Below are 24568 nucleotides of genomic sequence, written 5' to 3'. Positions count from 1 at the left end.
TCACGCATGGAGGTTATAATATGATTATGAGATGTAACCAAAAGTTTTAAATTTGTAAGGAACCAACGATCGTGGTATAGATTTCAGTGACTGTTTGTGCAGGGTATACGTGCGTAAATTTGAAAAACGGTGTTCGACTTGGCCTGTAAAATATTACAATCTATTAATTAAAAAAAAACTAATTCATTAAATTTATGTAGACCTCGAAAAAAACACACGGGAAAAAACATTAATTATTTTATATATATTGTGAATGTGGACATCTTTCTATTTTTCGTTGACATTTATCAGAACATAACACAAAAATCGAAATTTGTAAAAATTATAATTACGAATTTTAAAAATTAAATGGTCAATTGGGGACATATACTGAGAGTAATAGTTTTCAAAACTGAAATAACTATATTCCAAGATTTGCAAACATTACAGGAGTTCACTCATGCCATTTAAATTAGTCAGCTTTTGTTATTTTTTTTTTATTTTAAACAATGAGAACTTTTTTCAAGTCAGATATTAAAGCCCAATTTTCAAAATTATAGTTAAAGAAGCTATAATATCTATTTATAAAATGCACAATATTTGTTACTTTTCAGAAGTATTTTTCTTGCTGTATTTAAGGTATAACGAAAAGTTGGGCTGAGATCCGACCTGAAAAAAGTTCTCATTGTTTATAATATAATGATTGTGAGTAATAAAAATGTATTTTAACCAGAGTTCGTAATTTCATGCCCTACAAATTTCCTAAATAAGCCTGAATCTATGCACTAAAAACTGGCAAAATATTCTTTGATACATCCCTTAAAAAGTGTTCAGAATTTTAAACGCATATCCAATGAAAATATGCGGATTAAAAAAAAGAAGAAATCATAATCAATTTTTTAAATAGCAAGAAATATCCGTTCATATATTTAATTATTTGGTGTTGCAACAATTCCCATATTTTTTATAAAATTTTGGTTTTACTAGAGTATTTAAATAAGTACGAGAATGCATGTGAATATAATAATATCAATATGAATATCAAAATTATAAACAAAAGATATTACCTATTATCAGATATAAAACGCATAAATATGCCAAATAGGTAAAAAAACTCTAAACATGCAAAATAAAACTTCACATGCTTTGTAACGATACTTATGAAATGGATTTCGATGTCATCTAGCGGTCAATTACAACTTTATTCAAGATCGATATGCAAATGCATGATCTTACGAGGCCTGCTGATTATAACTAAAAAATCGACTACCTATTTGTTTGTTTTTAAACCATACATTTGCGTAGACTGACATTGATATAACATGAATATAATATAATATGATGATTGTGTTCGGCTGTATATTAGTATATTACCACCATCATCATATTAATTAGGTAGGTACTAATTAATAATAATATAGAGGTAACAATGTAAAATTTATTTTTAGACGAAGCCCCGATTAAAGTGGTTAAAGTGGCACAAAATGGCAAGAGATACTGCGATTAATATATTATTTTAAAAGTTACGTGTAATATTTTACAGTACCTATACTTACAACAATTCATTAATTTGTTGAACCAAAAAGTTCATCCTGAAAATATTAATTATTGTTTTTGTTTATAGGTAGCACAAATATCCATATTATATGGAATCATAGGTACAAAAAATATAGTTCGACCCAGAAATTATGTATTTCTTTCTTTCTAGGGCTTAATTTCACAAAAAAAAGTTTTTTACACATATACAGTGTGATTCTTTTATCATTAAACACTCGTTATTTCAAGAAATGTAAATGTTTTTGAAAATATTATTTTACATAGCTTCAAGTTTTTTACAAAACAACGTTTTTATTAAAAAATAATATTTCTAAATATTTTTTATCCTTATAATTTTTTTAAGTTTTTTACTTTTTTGAATGATAACATAAAGTTTTAATTTCATATTCCAAAGCAAACTATTTGTCTAAGTATTTCAAAACATAAAAATCGAATTTAGGGTGAGAAATTAATTCACTATGAAATGAATAATAGTTATAGTTATGGAATTTGTTTTGGGTTTTGTAAATTAGTTTATGGATCACTCATGGTACATTTTGTAAGGTTATATATATATTATATACGTTTTAATTTGTATTTTAGTCAATCGCGATCGACTGGTTGATCTTTAAAACGATATTGGTAGATCTTATTAAAAATGTATTATAAAAATATCTACTGATCACGTGCGTAATATTAAAGTTTAAGACATACCTATATGGTTTATAATATATAAAGTTAAGTATTTATTAAGAAAATCATAACATTTTCCGATGGAGAAATAAGGAAATAATAAAGGAAGAATATTAGTATATTATAATTTATTATTATTCCGCATGTAATAATATAAAAAGACTAATAGTAGGTACCTATATCTAAGCAAAAAGTGGAAGGTCACCGGATGCTTAAAATCTGTAGTCCACTTGATGGAAAAGGTTGGAGACACATGTGTTTAGTGTTTGAAGTATAAAAGATTTCACAAAAACGTGAAACATTGAAATTTTTTATAACTTTCTAATTTTAAATTACTAAAAAACTTATACTCGATTCAACCATTTATTGTTTGAAAACTGAATCTTCTTGATAAAAATTGGGGAAATTAAAAAAAGCTATAGTTAATGATAGGCAATGATACCTAAGTACCCAATGAATTAATTTAATAACCAGTGTTTGGAAAGAACGTCGTTCATCAATCGCACGTTCACGTTCATATTTAGTAAACGATACATGAACGTCATTCGGTTTTTTTCAAATAGAACGTAAACGTGAAAGTTATATATTTAATGAATTTGAACGATTTTTAAGACGTTCAAATGTATTTATTATTTAATAAATATTTATTGATAATATTATTATAAAAATAAAATACATGTAATTCCATTGGGCCAGCCTGGACAAAAAACAACAATAATATTATGATTTCCACGATTTTGTATTCATGTAAACGATACTTAAAAATAATATAAAATAAATTAAATGAACGACGAAATTAACGTCTTCATATTGTCAAAGAACGTGAACAAGAAAGTGTTCAATTGAAAAAATATGAATTTGGACGTGAACTAATTCCTTTTTTAAGCACTAACCGTGAACGTGAAAGAATTCATTTTTTTAGTGAATGTTCCGAACACTGTTAATTAACAATTTTTCAAATAATTGTATGACAGTAATAAATTATATATTTTCATTTAATTGAAATTTTTTTTTTTATACATATTTTATGGTATCTATACAAAAATTCTAACAACGTGTAACTTACCATTTATAATACTATATCATACATCACTTCTTATACGTATTATAAGTTATAAATTATAATACATAATAATATATACAATGTACATATATAAAATAGTAGGTATTTAAAGTGTAGTATCCATCCATCATTATTTCATAGAATTAGTAATAAATAATAATTGATTTCGTCTCTCTATTACAATCTCTACAAAGATTACTTATGGACCTCATCACTGTACATCAGTACAAATAGTACAATACCATTAAAATAAATATTAATATTCAGTATATACAGCTAATATAATTTAGATTATAGGCCAATTATATATTTTACTGAACATTATCTGTACACGCAGGGTAAACCCACAAATAATGATCATACGATTATTAATGATTATTCAAAAGAAATAAAAATTTATTTCGTCATTAAAATCGTGTTTCTCTGTTTGAAATATATCCAACTACGTCAAACCGTTTACCATATAAATGTTCGCAAAAAAAATTACGTAAATATATTTTTTAGATTATTATGTTTCAGTATGAGAACATAATATGAGAATCTCTGTGTTACATTTTCAAGCCTTACCTATTAAAATTGTATACTTGTTTACTGTTTAGCTACAGTATAATTTGCAAATTTTCACCCATAATAAAATTGATGACTTATGTAGAGCTGATAGCAATATTCAATGAAACAAACATAGTAGGAATTCTTACAACAATGATCTGACCGCTTCAGAGACGACCTCAAGCTCCTGGGAATAAGAGAGGGAGAATAACTGGCGAAGGACAGGGATGCGTGGAGAGGTGAAATAGAAGCGGGGATGGACCTATACAAAGCCCGAAATAAGCCGAAAAAATGTTTTTAATTTGAAATAAGTATCAGAAAATCTTACGTGGGACCTTAAATTACATTTTCAAGCTTTTTGATTGTGATTTTCATAAACCGTAAAAAAAAGGTGGCCAAATTCGGGTCTCGGTCTGCTCTATAATAGTAGGTCTATAGAAGAGGTCACTGTAATGGATGACTTAAATTTGAATTAAATTATATAAAATCATTATTATAATATACAAATACTGCCAGCATATAATATACTAGTGTCTAAAAGGTACATATTATGGAAGTTCCTTCACGAATATAAAAATGAAATGTGTAAGTTCCACATGGCAGTCAGATATATTATTACCTATAAATAATTATATTTAATTTTCACACATTTCATAATTCAATATTATAATATTATAAGTTAAAAGTATGTAAAATAAAAATACCATAAGTAATACATTCAATTATTCAATATATTATCTATAATTATATATTTATAAAAATTATAAAATGTATGAAAATGAAATAAAATTCTAATTTATTATAGTAATATGTTATTCCTCCGTGTTAGACATAAAATGGATCCCATTTTTATATCCGTGCAGGAATTAAAGTAGGTAGGTAAGCACCTTTGTAATTTTTTACCCATTACTCTCGTGGGCGATTGAAAACTCAGCCCCGGAAAAAAAATTTTCAAAAGGTTTATTGTAAACTCAGTCCGTGTTTTTTCAGGTAAAAATTATTGACGTGTAAATTCGGCCCGAATAAAAATGCATGTATAATATTTTTGAGAAAAATTTAGCATTACCTAAAGGACACCATGAGAAGGCGATTATCATTATCCTCCAAAAATTTTTTTTATTTTCATATTTTTATTTATAGTATGAAGTTCGTTGTATAATGAATGTAAAATTCACTAAAATGTAAGTAATATGTTTACTATATAAATATTAGTATAACTGTTGTGTAATAATTAATAAGGTTATAATATAAATCAATTTTTTTAATTACCTAATAAGCCATGTGTTTGACGTATTCGCCCCCCGATATACACACCGATATATAACATTCGTTAACAACAAATTGTTCCGATAAGATATAGAATATAGATACGTTATTTATTATGTTATTATATTAAAAATAAGTCATTACGCTAGTTAGGTAACTATGTTGTAACATTGACTTTTTTACAAAATAATTATTTATATTCATTTATTTATATTTATATAGAACTTACTAGACATAATTTATGTTTAAGTTTAGGTCCCTGGAGTATATTATACATGCACTGAAAACTAACAAAAATTACATGCATTTATGCACTTAAAGTTTTTAAATTTTTGTTTTTTGGTGTAACTCAAAAAGGAAGAACCGTATACTTGAAATGTTCATCAGATATTAGCTTTATTTATGCATAGTATAGTTTTATATTAATAGGCGTAAGAAATTTTCTATTTTATTAAGTATTTACTATATAACTTTTGCCTTGAAAATTGAATACAAGGTCCCATAAGTAATTATTAGTGTTATATAAAAAAAGTTAAGTGTCAATTTTAATGATGATATAAACAAGACCAAGACCTACAAAATCTTGGTCATGGTCTAAGTCTTGCAGACTCAGCCTTGGGCTATCGGTTCTTAACGAGGCCTTACACAAGTTACACTATTAGGTTTGGACCGGGTTTTGGCACGTCGGACTACGCTCGTAGACTGTTTTTTTCCGCACACCAAAATTTACAAAATACTAATTTGAGGGTTTAAGTACATTGTGCATAGTGTCAATATACTATTAACAAGTTTTACTTTTTACCTAAACAAAACTAGTGTGCATTGGCCTAGCCTGCAATATTTAATTTAAAAAAAAAATAATTTGTTATTGTTGTTTTTAAAATGCTTTCCAAAATTAATAAAATAACATTTGAAAAGTTCAAAAATTACTCATTAGTTATAAATAACCTGTGTTCAATTGTTCATAACATGAATTTATACCGCATAATACCGTAAAATATATCACTGTCGATTACCAATATTACATTGAATAGAGTTTATCTGTTTAGTAAATATAGTCTGGTTAACCAAATGTTAACAACATATTTATCGAACAATACAAATGAAATAATCATAGTGTTCAGCTAATGGCCATAGTTGCCAGGCTTAACGATCAATAAAAAAAAAAAAAAACAATTGTGTTATTTATAAAATTCGAAAATGCGCGTATGCTAATCATGTATGTCTGTGTGTGTGAGCTGCGGCCCAGTATAATATTATTTGAGTGCGTGTTTGGTGTGGTGTGAACGCCTATAAATTCGTAGGTATATAGTATTGCGTTTAAATCATATTGGACATATTTTTGTTATTATTATTTTTATTGTACCTACGTTCTGTTGAGAGAGACAATCGAGGCGATTCTGTAAGCGCTAGAGAGTAGATTGGAATAAAACACCTTTTCGTAAACCTCTACCAAGGGTTCCCGTTGTGACATATAACGATTTATTATTTACAAATGTATGTATAGTTGCCAGTGGTGGATTTATTGGTATTTAAAGACGAAAAATGCAGGGAGAGTCGCCCGTGTGCGTTCACTAAAATATATCTATTACCTTTTTTAATTGGCCGAGTGCGTTGGCAATAATATCAATAACAATTTATTTATTCCGGTTTATGATCGTAAGTCATTGCTGAGAATACCTATGCAATAGTTGTATGGCAACTGTATGGTTTCGTAAAATTGTCAAATAATTATGATTTTATAAATAATGATTTATGGTTTTGACTTGTAAAATAGTTAGTGTTTGAAAATTTCACGAATTATAAAACTGTGAAACATTTTACAAGTATTTTAGTAAAAAAATCGTATTTTTACGTAGGTACATTTGTCATCAACTTTATAAATGTATAATATTGGGTAAAACAATCATAAATGATATATTTGTGATAATATTAGGTTATGTTGACCTACTAACCTAACCAAAGGTACAACAATTTTTAAATGATGCAATATCATACAGAATACTTACATTACTGTAGCACTATAACATTATAATATTTTTTCATACTTATTAGTTACAATAATATAGTTAATATATAATAGGTATGTAGGCACTAGGCATGCAGCGAAGTTTTAAATAAGAAATAGGAGTGTGAGTTTTAGTTTTATATATTTACATTTTACATATAGCCAAGGCTGGGCATTAACAAGTTAATAAGTTAAAGTTAAGTTATTTTAACTAAGTTAAATAACAAGTTAATTTTTTATTAGAAGTAATTTCTAACTTAACGAGTTAAATTTTGCCCATGTTATTCAGTAACTTACGAGTTAATTAATTTTCTTGTCACGTTAAGTTAATTTTTTTTCCTAAACCACAAGTTTAAAAATAATTAAATTTTGTAAAAAACAATTTTATAAAAAAAAATCCAAAATATTTAATATATTAATTAGTAAATAATTATTTATAATAATAGTTTTTATATTGCATATTCACAGAAAATATTATATAACTATACATATTATAAACGGAAATGTTAATTTAATCTTGGGATGTTAGATTTTAATCTTCTAGAAAACAACTTTTTTGTTGGTGCTATATTCCAATATACAAGGTTGGGCATTAACGAGTTAATAATTTAAAGTTACCTAGGTTACTTTTAGCTAATTAATTAACGAGTTACATTTTTTCCCATGTTATTCAGTAACTTTAATTAATTAATGTGAATTGAGTTAATTGATTTTATTGTCACGTTAAGTTAATTTTTATCCTAAACCACAAACTAAATAAATTCAATTTTGTAAAAAAAAATTTTATAAAAAAAAATCCGAAATATTATATACTAATTTGTAAATAATAATTTCTAATAATAGTTATTATATTGCACATTCACAGAAAATATTATGTAACTATATTATAAACGGAAATGTTATACGAGTAACCACGTAAAATAAAAGAAAAATATAACAATTTACTCAGTATCCAATGCACGTTTGTAATGTTTGTACACTCATTAGTAATTATCTACCTAATCATTATTGATATTATAACTTATAATTATAGTTTTATTAATTCATAGAACTACAGAGATAGTTTGGCCTGCCTGTGTAAATAGTTCAGCTTGGTAGTTAATCGTATGTACTATTTATATCTAATTAAATAAATATCCGGAACGATGATTCATTTTTATTTTTCAATAAACCACCCGATAGGCAATAAGTGTGGACCATAATAGATTTTACTGATTTTAGTAAGGGAGTCGTAATGAACATTAAGTCATAAACAAAATAAAGTCACTGTGTCACGTGTTGTCGATATTATATATTGTGTAACCAATTAATTATATTCTACTAAATAAAAATTAATTTGATTATTATAATATTTAGTATAGTTGTAGACCATTTACGTTAACAAATATATAAAAACAATTTAATTATTTTATTGGATTTCATCATTGATTAAATTATAATATTATACAAATATAAGTACCTTCAGTAACTAATTTTATTACAAACGTTTATTTAAAAATTTTAAGACGTTTATTGAATTATTATGTTATTTGTTAGCTTTAAAATAAGGTAGGTAGGTATTATTATTAATTTTATTTTACCGGAAAGCAGGGCTTTGCACCCGAGCGTAACCCGAAACACGAATTAACCCAAACAAATAGCATAACCCAAAATCCGTATATACAAAACCAATTGAAAAAATTAACACCAAAAAAAACAACCAAAATAACCCGAAACCTGAATTTCCATTCGAATACTATTAGAATACTTTTTTTCACAGCTAGTTTTTGTCAGTTTTTGAATGGTTGGTAATTAACATTTAATAATTAATAATTAATAATACACCGTAATCATAAGTTATTTATACATTTTAACAACATTTGATACAGCCGATACGAGCCATACGGAATACAACACATTGGTGTTTATAAAAATTATCATATTATGGGCCAATATTATATTTCGTTCACAAAATAAAATTAATTTTCAGGATTTTCATGACATAACTATTTTTCTGGATAGGAAAAAAGTATTTTTTGAATGAATAAAAAATACAAATAAAAGTATTCATAATACGTATTTGAATACTTTTTAAAAAAAAGTATTTAAAATAGTATTCGAACACAAAAAAAGTAGTCAGATACTTTTATTCGAATACTTAACAAAACTGCCTATCATCAACTTTTTAGATAGTAACATTATCTGTGCTTAAGCGTTAGCTTTTATTCGATATTTTAATTTTCAAGCGAGTTATGCGAATTTTTAATTTTTGATATTTCACATATCCATATCTTGTTTAAAAATTTCGTAAAATCGACAACGCTTAGAAACCGATTATCTTCTTACCTAAAAGATTTATGATAGGTCAATTCACTCTAGTATCAAAACTAACAGCGTAATATTGAAACTAGTGAACGACAATTTGCTATGTCGTGCGTGTGTAAAACGGAGACAATAAAATATGTATGGGTAGCGTCCTCATAAAATTTAAATTGGTTTCGTAGAAATATTTATTTCATGCGTAACGAACATTTTAATTGATTATATTATATTCCGTATTCCGCATTAGTTATTATTAACACTATTCTAAATAACGATAAACGTAAAACTTGTATAATATTTTAATTCTATAAGTAACGATGAACGCAAAAATTGTGCAATGTTTTAATTGTAAATAATATAAAACGGAATTTTTTTTCAAATGCAAGCCCTAGTCCAAACATATTGATAGTCTTGTTATGTTATAATATAATAATTATTATCAATAAAATATATCATCCTATACCTAACAACGGGCGCTTTATTTAGGTATCTGATGGCGATGTGATAAAATATGTCATGTACGGTGTGCGGTGAGGCCGATAACAAACAAGTACCATAAATTATGGTTGTTATTTTCGAATGTGTATTTTTTCTTCTACCTAATCAAGAAAATTAAAAATAATACATATACTAATTACTATATTGTATGCGCCTAAATGTATGCTACCTTCCCTGAATACATGTAGTCATTAATTGTATCTGTATAATATAATATAGTTACATTTTTTTTTTCGTATACTACGTAAGGTTTTTTCTTTGAACTGTCCGTGGCTGAACTAACACGAATGTATATACGGGTCATACGTACTTACATAATATATATATAAATGACGACACACAGACAGGAAACGGTGACTCGGGATGACAGGGTTAGATAATATTATCATGATTATTATTAATAATGATAATATTATAATATTATGTTGTCACTGTTATAGACGGAATATCATTATACTTTGGAAAATCTTTCGTTAACCTTCGCACCTTTAGAATAATATTTTATAGGTACTTGGATTTCTTCGATGCACTATAATATCATTTTATATTTTACAAATAATAGTTATATACTTACTTAAAACGTGTTATTGTTTACTTACCATCTTCCAACAAGTATTTTTGCTGTATAATAGTATGTCGAAACACGAATCTTTGTCATCATATACAATAGGACGTATATGACGTGTGAACCCTCCGATTTCCCCCCATCGGACGCCCACGTCATGGTTTAAATATACAAGGTTATTGCATTTATAACAAATAAAATATACATTATAATAATATAATATTTCGGTCACCAGCTATAATACGCTGTGAACACCGCAGGTGCCTATAATTATAGTGTAAAGCACTAACCGGAGGATATTAATTTAAAGGATTTATACTAGGCGACATTGAATGTATGGAAAAAGACACAACATATTATTTAGGCTCCATCCATAAACACGATATCTGATAATTAAAATAAAATAATTTTAGTTTATTAGGTATATTAATTTATAATAATCTACATATTTTACAGTTGATGATGTATGACAGCCATCTGCTATTCACTGTTGTGTATACCTGAGTGCATGCGACATTCACCAAACACGTTACACGTCTATTCGTATCAATATTTCGTATTATAATACGGTTTTTTCATGTACCTATTATGTTAATTATTATTTGAACTGTCAGTGACTAAATAAACAAGAACGTATAGACGTATAGCGTCAAAGGCGACAAGGTACAACGACGAAAAATGTGAACTTCAATCGCTCATAAAAATTTAATTTATGCACTAAATGCTTATATTATGATAATTTTGTAATTCCTAATAAAATAAATGCCCAGACGTATTCATTTTTGATAAGAAAAAAAAACGTTATTAGTTAAAGCGGTAGGTAGGTAAATGAAAATGTTCAAACTGTGTAGATGGTACTCGTATATAAAAAGATTGAGAACCACTGGTATTTGACGAGATATAGTTATATACTTACTTAAAACCTTGAAAAGAAAAAAAAACATTTGACCGACCCCATTAAGCCGGAGGATTTTTAAACCGTCGTAAATTATATTGACAGCCGACAAACTGCGTTGTATTTTCGGTTTTCGAAAAAAAAAAAATCAAACACCGATAAATGGTAAAAAGTTCTATTTTATACACACGTGCAGAATGAAATGTCTAGATAAGGCGATGGTAACAATTATTTATTATCGCCAGAGAAACTCGATTTTATAGTAACCGAGGGTGGGGCCGACGTCGAATAGATATTTTTGTTCGCCTCAGGCGACGATACGACACAATAAACAGGTGTTTATCGTTTATGTATAGTTATAATAGAGTATCGAAAACCTTCTCAAAATGTTAATACGGCAGGTGCGTGTCCCCTGCTATAAAGGTAGACTAAATAAATGTGTATATGAGAGGGTCAAAGATGCGCCGAGTGCACGGTGGTGTTTGGTAAATGGAATTTGACATTTTTAGGGACATACCCATGATACGTGGAAATTATAACATTTGAACACGTATTTTAAGTCCGTTATGTGATTCAAATTAATGCGTATTCTGATTATACATTATTTGCTATTCAGTATTTATTTAAATAAAAATTCAAATTAAATTAATTTTTAGATTAAATCAGCCTATAAATTTTCAGATAATAATATTGACATCTGTAAAAAATGTAAAAATAATCGGGGTACTCGTATAATATTTTATTGTACCAAGGCTAAAATGCCAAATGCAAAATTTTAAATTAGATACCGTATGCACAATTGCACTGTGCATATTCATGATTTTTGGTGTAATTACCAGTCCATGGAATTGTGTGTAGTACGAAATTTAAAAGTATGTTGTACAAATTAAACAAATTATTATAATATTGTGTATAACTTTATAGCTCCACATTTCTTTTTATATTTTAATGGTTTTTATCATGCTAGGTACATTTTAATTATTTCTACTTTTTACACAGACACTCAGTACCTACCAATTTATTGTGTTGTTATTAATTAGGTATTAGTTATTACTTATTATTATTCGTATTTCAATGTTATCGAGAGTAGCTATTTTATAACACTGCTTTAGCCGTCACTGCTACTATTATTAATTATACTCAATATTAATTCTAACCAGAAGCTTATAGCTCATAGACATATATCTTAGTCACTGGGTTTTTGTATGTCTATAAGGTCAATCTGTCACGGTGTATTAAGTAGGTACCTAAGTTTTTCTTTATAGTTTACTAGTTTAGTTTTTAGCGATAGTTTTTTTATTTCTACGTTTTATACCACGAACTTACCAATGAATATAGGTATGTTTAATAAAATTAAATGCTGAGTACTACTTATGGCTTATCGTAGGCTCAATTATAGTGGTACCTACCTCTCTATATCAAATTTCTATTTGATGAAACTTTATATTGCAACGGAATTTACATACTTAGGATAATTTAAATGTATTTTTTATTTTTATTTATTTATTAATATTATATATTATTATTTAAATGCATTTTGTAAGTACACTAAAAATTTGTTTTATAAATGAACAAAAATATCACTGAACTATATTAACAATAGTAAAGTAATAAATTGATTGTAAATTCATATTATTAATTGATACTATTATATATATTTTTTGGTAACTCCAACTAATTCTAGTAAAAATATAAAATAGTAGTATTTAGTAGGGGATCCGTAATACTCATGAGGTCCATGGCAGTATTAACACATAACATATGTCAATAAGTGACATGAATGCGTTATTACAATTCATATATATTATATTATTCATATATATATCATTCATATATAATATATTTTATTATATAGGTACCTGTTTTATCTTTATCGCTCCGATGACGAAATATAATGGAATTCGATACAATTAAGTATTTACAGTGGTCAGTGTTGGATACTGTTGTAGATTCTACACCAATAACTTGTACTATTAATATTAATTATTTATCAATTTTTCTTGTTCATAAGAAATTTACGGGCGTACAGTACTGTAAAGTTTCAGCAGTCGTATATTTACTGTCACTAAGTGCAGTTAATCGATCGTACTTATGTATAGTTTAATATTAGATTTTATAAAAAATAAAGTGTAATAAAAAGAATTATGATTGTGTATGTTTTGTTATGTCTAATTTGTAATATCAAATAATTATTATAATAATTTTGGTTATAATAGCATGAGATGTTTTGTAAAAAAAAAGATATTCAAACATAAATTGGTAAAGGCGTCCGTGATTTCTAAAAATCTATTTTCAGGGAGCTGAGATCTACAAAAGATTGAGAGCCGCTGGACTTTAATGTATACACATGACGCAATGCTGCACTCGCTAATGACGCCACAGGTTGAGAACCTATGTCTGCATGCGGGGTTGTTTGGGCAGCCAAGGCCACACGTTTCGTGTCGCCGACAATAAAATCTGCAGCTGTCTATGCTCGCCGTTACGCGGAGTTCGGGGTAGCATTTCTTGACGTATTATATTATATCCGAGGTCAGTGCACAGGATAATATTTTAATATTATTATTATTTACTTGTATATCGTCTGAAGCACGAATTGGGGTTAGAATACGAAATTAGCTATACATTGGTTTATGATGGAACTGGTCTATTATTTGTCTTGTTATCAATGTTTATTAATATTATTTTTATAAATTTGCTACATACTTCTCAATGCATATTATACCTACTGCATATTTTGAAAGTTTTTGTGCGTGTTGTTGAATATTTTTTCATATCTATGAGCCATATTTTCATTATATTTAGCACCTTTTTAGAGCATATATTTCTGCTTTATACTTGTAATTTATCATATGAATCGTATAAAAGTAATAAACATACATTAATCATAATATAATATAGGTAATCGTTTTATTGAGTTTTCTTCAGAATATTGTATACATTCGTGTGATCGATAAATTATATACATTTTTCGGTAATCGGTAAAAAATAACACGGAAGAAACGGCAAAGTTATATAATATATAGATGCGTGAAATTTTGACAAAATGTAAGTAATTTATATGCAACATACAATTTTCAAAATATTCCGACTCTTTTTGCGCTATTTAACTACATAAGAACATTTCTAGTTCTATTAGTTTCTTTTAAATTATTGTCGATAAAAAATTGTTTTGCTCAGTCAAAAAACTTAAAATTTAACATAATGTTCCTCGTAAGTTTTACTTAATGGAAAAAAAATTAAGAGTTTATTTACTATAATTTTATATGAGCGCCTGAAGTAAAAAAATGTTTACAAAATTCATCAAAGTTACAAAAATTGTCAAATTATTTCAAAACAGAAATTCATAAAAAAATTTCTGTTTAAACCTGAGATTTGAAATTTTTAAACGAGATTTCTCTTAAGTTTTTCTACATTTTTCAAAAAGTAAAGGTTTACCTGAAAGTAATTAAAATTTTTTACAAACGTTTGAAATTAGACATTGGATATCACCCGTAAATAAACAAATCCTCATACAACAATTTATTTTTTTATTATTATTCAAAAACTATTAATAGCAGAACTTGTACCTACCGAACTTGATATTTTCATAAAATGTTTATCATATCATTTTCTATACAAGATAACATTTTCAAAATATTTATAGATACCTATGTGAAATTTGAAATTGTATTTGGTTTTTTATTTTATATATGTCGATTAAATGTTATTCGTTGGGTCATAAATCTTGACAATTTAAGACAAGGCACCTTTTAAGTTTTTATATTAGTAGTTAATAAATCTTAAAGATCCATTAGAACGATTTTAAATATTTAAAATTTAAATGTGGAAAATATTTATCAAAATCTCAAAAATTTATTTTTTAGTTAAAAAATATATTAAATGTTCAATTTTTATAGTTAATAATTGAATATTTAAAACAAGCATTTTCATAAATAGTTCGTACTACAACCAAAAAATATATTTAATGTATAAACACAGTTATTCTTAACATACATTTTAAGTTAAATTTGGACGAAATTTTATATTAATTATAATAGACACATATTTCAACAAGGATATTTTCTGTATTAATATTTATTTGATGAGTATTTTTCTAATTTATATTAAATAATAATATCTGTTAAACATTATGTCATAATGTTAATAGTTGTTAATAATCAATTAACTGTACTAGACTGATCTGATTACAGTATCAATTACGGTATGGTACATATTTCGCTATTTTCGATTTTATTTTGTTTTAAATTATTATACCGGCGTCCGATTTTTTCCTGTTGTGTTTTTGATTTTGTTTTCGGTTTCAGTTTTCAAACGGATTATACTGGTTTCTGAAATCGGTGTCAAGGCCTGGACTATTTACGTTTATTTTTAGTTTATTAATTTTTAAGAATAGCCAGATCGCGTGGTTCGAATCGCCTTTTGTGTAAAGTTAACTTTCCAAAATATTCAAGAAACAAATATTTTCAAAAAAATGATATTTCGGTACGTACATTTCGCCAGCCCCCCTAAATGCAATTTCTTTTGCTCAACGTTAATGCGCCATTAGTGTGAATTTGTGTGATTATTTTCAGAATTTGTGCAACACCCGTTATATAGGAAATATAGGAATATACTTGAAAAAATCATTTATTCATTTTTCGCATTTTGCGTTTATTACATTTTAATATGTTATTAATTGTATGTTTAGAATATTTTTTTTTTTTACTTGAGCATATAATGGCCAGTATAGCTTCAAGTATATAAGGTCTTATTTTATATATATAATTATGTACACGTAGTAATTTGTGATTAAACAATATGAAAAATTTGATTTTAATTCAAAGTTAAAATTAAATGCTTCTAGGTTGGAATGATCTTTAATACAACAAATTAATTTTTAATTTAGGTACGAATCTCCACTAATTTGTTATTATAAGTAATTATATAAAAAGATGCAAAGGACTAAAATATAAGCCACCATATTATTAATTTAAAACATCTTCCTACTTACCTGGTTGACAGTTGATTAATCAAACAGTAAACATTCGTTTAAAAAAAAAATACTCTAGTAAGAAAATAAATTGACATCCTATACATACAATAATTAGTAACAAATTAAAATGTAATAAACGGATTGGAAGAGAAGACTGGGGAAATGTGAAAAATGAATATACAATTTTTTGGAGTACAACGGGTGTCGCACAAATTCACACTTATGCGCACTAATGATTGGCAAAAGAAAAATTTTAAATTTATAATTTTTTCCATGAGGGGGGCTAGCGAAATGTTCTCATACAAAAACATACACAAAAAAACAGTTACAAAAAAATTTTAAAAAATATATACTTTAATATTTCTAGATTGTTAAAACTTTCAAGTTGGAAATATGTCAAAGTGATAATTTCATAATATTTCTCACCCTAATTGTACTGGTTAACATTGGAAAATGATATAGTAGATATTAACCAAAGGTAACGCAGAAAAATGTACACAATCAACTGCATTGGGTGTATATCGATTCTGCCGTTTTAATATCAATTCCGCCAGGCGCGTATCCAGAGGGGGCTGCTAGGGTGCTATAGCACCCCCCCCCACCCTTGGCATATTGCTTCCTGAAAAACAAATACTCCACACAATATGTATATTTATTTTTCAGTAGGTGAGGACATTTCTAAAAAAAAATTGGTACCAAAAAAAAAATTCATGGGTTGTTTTTCCCTAACGCTGAAAGGCTATAGAGACACTGCTCTAAACAATATATCGAGGAACAAATTCACTTTAGCTACCTAGAATTATTTTTGAATTATTTTTTTTCTTGAAACATACGTATTTCAACAAGTTAATAACGAACGTGAAAATAATAATTTGCGGGAATCGTCATTTTGGAAGTATTAAATCCTTGAATCCTTCCATAGTTTACGATTTTACGTTTATATGCATACGCACAACACTGTACAATGTACATTAGGTACTGCCGTGCGCAGCGACTAAAACAAATTTTGATTTTTTAACGAATCTATCATCTATGTAGTTAAGCATGCGAAAACGATGTTGAAGTCAGAATTTGGCGTTCAGACTTAATCATACATAATTTAAATTTATAGTATTTTCATATACACCCGGCGTCGTAACTTGCTCGCTGTGATTAAAAATGTAAAACAAGGTTCCACTTAAACTACATTGTTCATCATCAAATGTACTTAGTAATATCATAGGCTGACTGACAGTGACAGTGGAATAGCTAATGAATGTAGGTAGTTACTCACGTTTAATTATTAGAATGTTTCCCAATATTATGGCATTATTGTTCCCATTATTGAATTAAGAAAATCGATTTACTATTGTCGATAACATGGACATTGGAATTCATATTATTTATTTTATGACAATATTATATCCGTATAGGATACATACCTAATGTATAGTAATGATATTGTAATATTATTGATATAGTTATTACTTCATACTCATTACTATTATTCATTATGAATAGATAAAAATATCAATTGGAATTTGTAACCAAAAATACCTCTTCATCAAAATATGAGTAAGTACCTATCGGTTTCGGTTTCGTGTTTCATGAATACAATTATTTATCGTAACGGACTTCGGTCACTGTTCTAGCGCCTCTGGTGTACTTACCCTAACCTTAGTCACGCCCCCATTTGCAAACACTGGTCGTTTTCGAGATACCCTGCGGCCAGTATCGACAGTCAACAGGAACCGCTTATCAGTTGTTCTCTCTCATTTCACCGACTCGGCGGCAACAAGTGCTAACGCTGTGAATCGGACCGCAGACATGCTCACTCATTCCTGTCAATAAACGTGATAAACGACCGCCGTGCGATAGAAGACATACCCATTTTGATATCCATATTCACCGTCTGAAAATGGTCAATACAATCGAAATACCGTTAAAGGACTCAGACAAGGTATGTAATTTTGTTACCTCACATTTAAGACTTCATTCATGAATTGCTCGATCATACAAATGTTAATGTTTACGAACTTTGGGTCTATAGTTCTGTGCTAAAAATTGTATAAATGTCGTACATATCATCACTATTTTTTTTTTTGAAGTGAAACTTCTTAACAGTGGAAAAAAACAAAAAAAAAACGACTGTCGGCCGCGGTTGGCGGTTGGATCACGTTGAGATAGCGTAGTGGTCAGTTCATGAAGCTACTAATCACGGTATAGTGGGTTAGATTTCGGCCTAGGAACAACGATTTTTTTCGTTTTAGTGTCTTCACAGACGACCGTGACGTCCGATAATCAATTATATTCAGGGCTTAGCACCCGAATCATTGTTTCGGGATTCAGGTGCTGGATGTATTCGTTTGATCAAAACCCCGGAATAAAAAAATTTTAATAAACGTTCCTGTTGTAATAACCGTTATTTTTCAGGTTAATATTGGTTAATATGGGTATTCAGTAGTCTAGAAAAACCCAACTTTTTTAGAGTGAGCCCCTCCCCCCACCAGAAAAAAATTTATTTACGTTAGGTGTTTATAATGAAATATAAATTCCTCACACGAATGCGCAACATTTGTTTTAGACCAAACTCGGTTTATCAATGTACAGTAGTTACAGTTTTCTAAAAAACTACAAGAATTAAGACAATGGGAAATTAGTTAGGTACCTAATTATTTACCATATATCAACATATAAAAGTTAACTAAAATGTTTAAAATAAGATAGGCGTTGAGCCGTAGAGAAATAAAATATAAATTATGATTTTGTGATTTCCGGAAAACTGATAATTATAGCACAAATTACGATATTCGTTAATAAATTATAATAACATCGATTGCAAAGTTGGTTAGTTGGAAAAATAATAGTATATAGGTATTAAGTATAGACAGGTACCTATTATTAATTATTAGTATTTGGTATTTTGTCACAACTGTCAATAGGACCAATAGGTTGTTCAGTTTTGTTGAGACCATGTCTATAATATTTAATATTGCTACTAATTGATAGGTACTCGCTGTAAGTGGATACCGGTGGCGATAAGGATGTGTGTTAAGAGGACGTAACACTGGTATTTGTTGTCTCTATACTACAAGTGCATAACATAGAAAATTTAAGCTCAAAAACACGTGTAGCTTCATTAGTTTAAAAACTAAAGTGAATTGACCTATTATGAAACTTGATGGTAAGAATTCTGTGTTTGTATGTTGGTTTTTTACAATTATTCAATTTTTTAGCAAGTTATGCGTATATAATATACCGTAAATTAAAAATGGTAATAACTCACTTAAAAACGGAACTATTGTAAAAAACCAACGCACAAACACTGATAATGTTCTTACCATCAAGTTTTATAATAGGTCAACTCACTCTAATGTTTAAACTTACGAAGCTACAGGTATTCTGCTAAGCGTAAGTTTGCTATGTTACGCACTGGTAAGACGGAGACAACAAATGCCAGTGTTACGTCCTTTTAAAGCTTGGCGATCTCGTTTCAAATGCGGGAATGTTTCAAAGTCGAGTTTAAGTGTCAGTACCTAGAAATTTTGCATGGCCCATGAAAGTCGACGATTGAATGATACGGTCTCTCGGCGTATGCACGGTGCTTTTCTGTATGTAAACAAATGTAAAGTCGAAATCTGCATGCGGTGAATATGTGCCGTCGCTTTTCTGGTGCTTTTTCGTATGTGAAATGTGTACCTAAATACGAAAACCGTGTAGGAGTGTCTAGCAAGTCAATCACCTCAAGTGATAATCGATTAACATGAAAGTTAATAATATAATATTATTTGGTGTAAGAAATAATTTAGTATTAAGTTATTTGGTTTAATAAGAATAAACTAATGATTTTATTGGATTTTATTTTCAAGAAAATAATAATTGATAATATAGGGAGTATTAATACTACAACTGTAGTATTCTTGAAGATAAATGTATGTTTTCCAAAAATTATAAAGCTTATAAATTATGTAACACACAATAATATAATATGATGTATTACCATCTATCATACCTTATTATTATATAAAATTATAAAAAAAATAATTTTTTTATTTTCTGTTCACATGCTCCATATTAGTTAGTATTTTTATATTGCTGTAAGATTTTTAATAAATATTTTAATTAAGAACTTTTTTTTAGGTTATTGAAATACAAATAGACAACTTGCCAGAGTATAATAAATTACTTGGCGTTTTAGAGTCTGAAAATTCAAATCTACATATATGGGTCAATTTAGCTGTATGTTTTTTTAATAACTTACCGGATTTGAACGTTAATATAGAATTATGTTATTTTTATTATAAATTTTAGTTGGAGTATCACAAAAAAGGCAATTCACATGCATTGGTTAGGTTGTTGGAGTCATCACGTGTATTTGCAAATTTACAATATAAAGATAGCAAAAAGGATCAAATGATAGCTCTAGATATGTTAGCAGGATGCTATGTGGAAACAGCTAATCAAGAAAAAAATAAAGATAAACGCCGTGAACTTTTTACCAAGGCCAAACAACTTTATACACTAGTAGATCAATTGATTATGCACGATAAGGTAAGAATGTGGTTATAATTAATATCTTTTATCTAAATATTATCCAAATGCTTTCTAAATTTGTAGAATAATTTGTTTAGTTGTGCTTTGAATAAATCATTTAATAATATAGGTAACAGCTCATGTAGGCAAAGCATGCATTGCATTTGATAGGAAGGACTACAAAGGAGCTCTAGCCTACTATCAAAAAGCATTGCGCTCTAACTCTCAATGTCCTGCTGATGTTAGAATAGGCATGGCACGTTGCTTTTCTAAATTAGGGAACACAGAAAAAGCCCGTTTAGAATTTGAACGTGCCTTACAGTTGGACTCCAAGTGTGTTGATGCAATAATTGGTCTTGCCATCATGAAGTTAAATGGCAAAAATCCTAGTGATATACAAATAGGCGTAGATATGTTGTTCAACGCATATACTATTGATTCAACCAACCCAGTGGTATTAAATAATTTGTCGTTTCAATTTTTCTTGAAACAAGATTATGCCAATTCTGAAATTTTTGCTGGAAAAGCCTTACAATACACACAGAATGACACTAAGAGAGCTGAAATTTTCTATCATATGGGTAGAATTTTTCATGTACAGGTAATACGGGTTTTTCTTTTTAGTAATACTGTTTTATATAAATTTGATATGATACTACTTTTAGAACAAGTATGACAAAGCATTTCAATATTATAATGAAGCAACCCAGCTAGCACCGGTTACATTTGTACTCCCACATTATCAACTTGGTAAAATATATATTTATAAAAGCGATGAAGAAAATGTAATACTTATTTATTAATTTTTTCCTTTACGTCAATATTTATTTAAATGTATTTTTTTTGGATTTTTTTAGGCAGCTCAGTGCTTTGAAAAGGTGCTTAAAGCTGATCCAGAAAATTATGAGGCTATGAAATTAGTTGGTTTATTGTATGCTGATTCAAAACATCAACAAAAACGAGATATTGCAAAAATGTATTTAAAAAAAGTATGTAATTTAAAAATGAAAACAAATATAAAACTTAATTTACTATTTTATGATCTTAGGTAACAGAACATTTTCCAGATGATGTAGAAACTTGGATAAGTTTAGCTCAAACATTACAGCAATCAGATTTACAAGAATCATTATCTGCATATGGTAAAGCTATGTGTTTAATGCGCAACAGAGCTAACAATTACATTCCACCTGAAATACTTAATAATGTGGCTGCATTAAACTATAAGTATGAATTTATGTCAAATCAAACAAATTACAAATATAAAATGTTATTAATTATTTCTAAAGGCTTAATAATATGGATGAATCTCATTCTAAAGTTGAAGAATCTTTGCGTTTGTCAATGAAAATGACTGAAGCTGACCCACAACGTAATAAAACTATTGTTGTTACAACTATGTACAATTGGGCAAGGATTTATGAAGATCAATGCCAGTTCCAGAAGGCAGAAACAATTTACAAAGACATTCTCAAGGAGCATCCTTTTTATATTGATTGTATACATACTATTTGATTCACTTTTATGCTATGATTGGTATTATAATCTACTAACTTCCAGGTTATTTACGTTTGGGTTGTATGGCTCGAGATCGTAACCAACTTTATGAAGCTTCTGATTGGTTTGAAAAAGTATTGAGTATAGACAATAAACATGCTAATGCCTGGTTACTACTTGGAAACTTGCATTTAGCCAAAATGGAATGGGGTCCTGCGCAAAACAAATTTGAACGTGTGTTGAAAGTATGTTAAAATAAAGTTTGTAAATAATTCAAATATAATAATTTTGAATTTATTTAGAACCCTTCGACATCAAATGATTCATACTCATTAATTGCTCTCGGAAATATTTGGTTGCAAACTCTACATCAACCAACTAAAAATAAGGACCAGGAAAAAAGACATCAAGATTTAGCGCTACAGTTTTTTACAAAAGTATTGGAAAATGATCCAAGGAACATTTGGGCAGCTAATGGAATTGGTTAGTGATTATAAGTGTAATTAGGGTAACTTGAATTTCATTGAGTTTTACTTAGGCTATGGTGTAATGAGACATAGAAATAATATTGAACTCTATATATAAGGTTATTTTTAAAATAATTAGTATTTTATGTCATTATAATATAATATATAATATCATTATATTCAAAGATTATTTGGTTGGGACTAATGTTCATATTAAATTTACTAATAGATATTTGTAATAAAAACTACCTGACAACTTGCAGTGACATGTCTAGTGGTCGGGAAGTTAGGGGTTAAATATCTGTCCCCCTTGTCCATTAAATCATCTTATTGTGTCTTTGGTATAACCACCATTATTAATTTAAATGTTCTATTAGTTATAACAACCCCCCCCCCCTACATTGAAAATTCCCGGGCATGCCACCGCAAACATGCAGTATTTTGTTGATAAAAGTCAAAAGATATCATTTTAAATTTGTTTATGGCCATACATCATATTTATTGTCATATTATACACAAATAAATGGTCAATATAGACACTTTTTGAGAAGATTTTTCTTTATAGAATTTAAAGTCAATGCTAAATGGTAAGAATGTACTAATATAAACTAATATGTATAACAGTTCTACTAAAAATAACTTTGTGATTTTAAATTTGTTTATTAAGGTTGTGTTATTGCACATAAGAATTGTATAGATGAGGCAAGAAATATATTTGCTCAAGTAATAGAAGCTACTACTGATTTTTGTGACGTTTGGTTGAATATTGCACATATATACATTGAACAAAATCAGTATATTAATGCTATTAAAATGGTATGTAGGTATTTTCCAGATTAAAAGTTAAATATTAAATGTGACTTCATATTCACGTAATATATACAAATGTTATAGTATAAAAACTGTATAAAGAAGTTTTTTAAACATGATAGTGTTGAAGTATTACAATATCTTGGGCATGCATACTTCAGAGCAGGAAAGTTCAAGGAAGCAAAAACGGTGTTCTCGAGAGTGGGTGAACATAATAATTTATTATATAAGCTAATGCAGTACCATACAATTTTTTTTGATTTTAGGCTCGAAGGGTTGCTCCTCAGGATATAGTTATAATTTACAATATTGCTTTTGTCCTACAAGAACTAGCAACTCAAATACTGGAAGATGATAAATCAAACTTGAAAGATGTACTGAAAGCTGTTAATGAACTTGAATTATCACATAAGTATTATATTATTGGTTTATAAATATTATATCATTAAGTATTATAATTGTATTGTTTTTTAGATATTTCGAATATTTGTTTGTCTGTGGTGATCATATGAGTTATGATGTTGAACGGGCTAATATTGAAGCTAAACGGTGTAAAGTTATATTGTCTCGAGTCCAGTACCATATGGCAGAAGCTCGCAAGAAGGATAACGATGAGCATGACATACATTGTAAACTGGAATTGTTAAAAATGTTAAAATAATTCAAGTTTGAACATATTATATTCTATTAATAACAAATTGTTCCCTATTAAAATCTGGATTTGTGTAACTTTGTAGTAGTGTGTTGAATAATATTAAACAAATGTGGGCATTTACTTGTTAAAAACTTAAAGTTAGTTAAAAAGTTTATTTTTTTAACTTTTTAACTTAACTAGTTAATTATTTTTGTTTTTAACTTATTAACTTATTCAGCTTAAATTGTTATTGTTGTAACTTAACTTTTTATAGTTTATTCTCAATGTCTTGCAGTTAAGTTAATTTCTCTTTGTGTTATGCG

The 24568-nt window shown here is 28.0% G+C and overlaps 1 pseudogene; it reads left to right on the top strand.

Moving 5' to 3' along the window:
• Window positions 1–18219: 18219 nt before the first annotated feature.
• Window positions 18220–24272, top strand: LOC132947636 (RNA polymerase-associated protein CTR9 homolog; annotated as a pseudogene).
• Window positions 24273–24568: the final 296 nt, after the last annotated feature.

The sequence above is a fragment of the Metopolophium dirhodum genome, chromosome 6 (assembly GCF_019925205.1).
Source record: "Metopolophium dirhodum isolate CAU chromosome 6, ASM1992520v1, whole genome shotgun sequence".
NCBI lineage: Eukaryota > Metazoa > Arthropoda > Insecta > Hemiptera > Aphididae > Metopolophium > Metopolophium dirhodum.
Note: the sequence above shows the minus strand (reverse complement) of the source record. Positions and strands in the feature narration are given on the sequence as shown.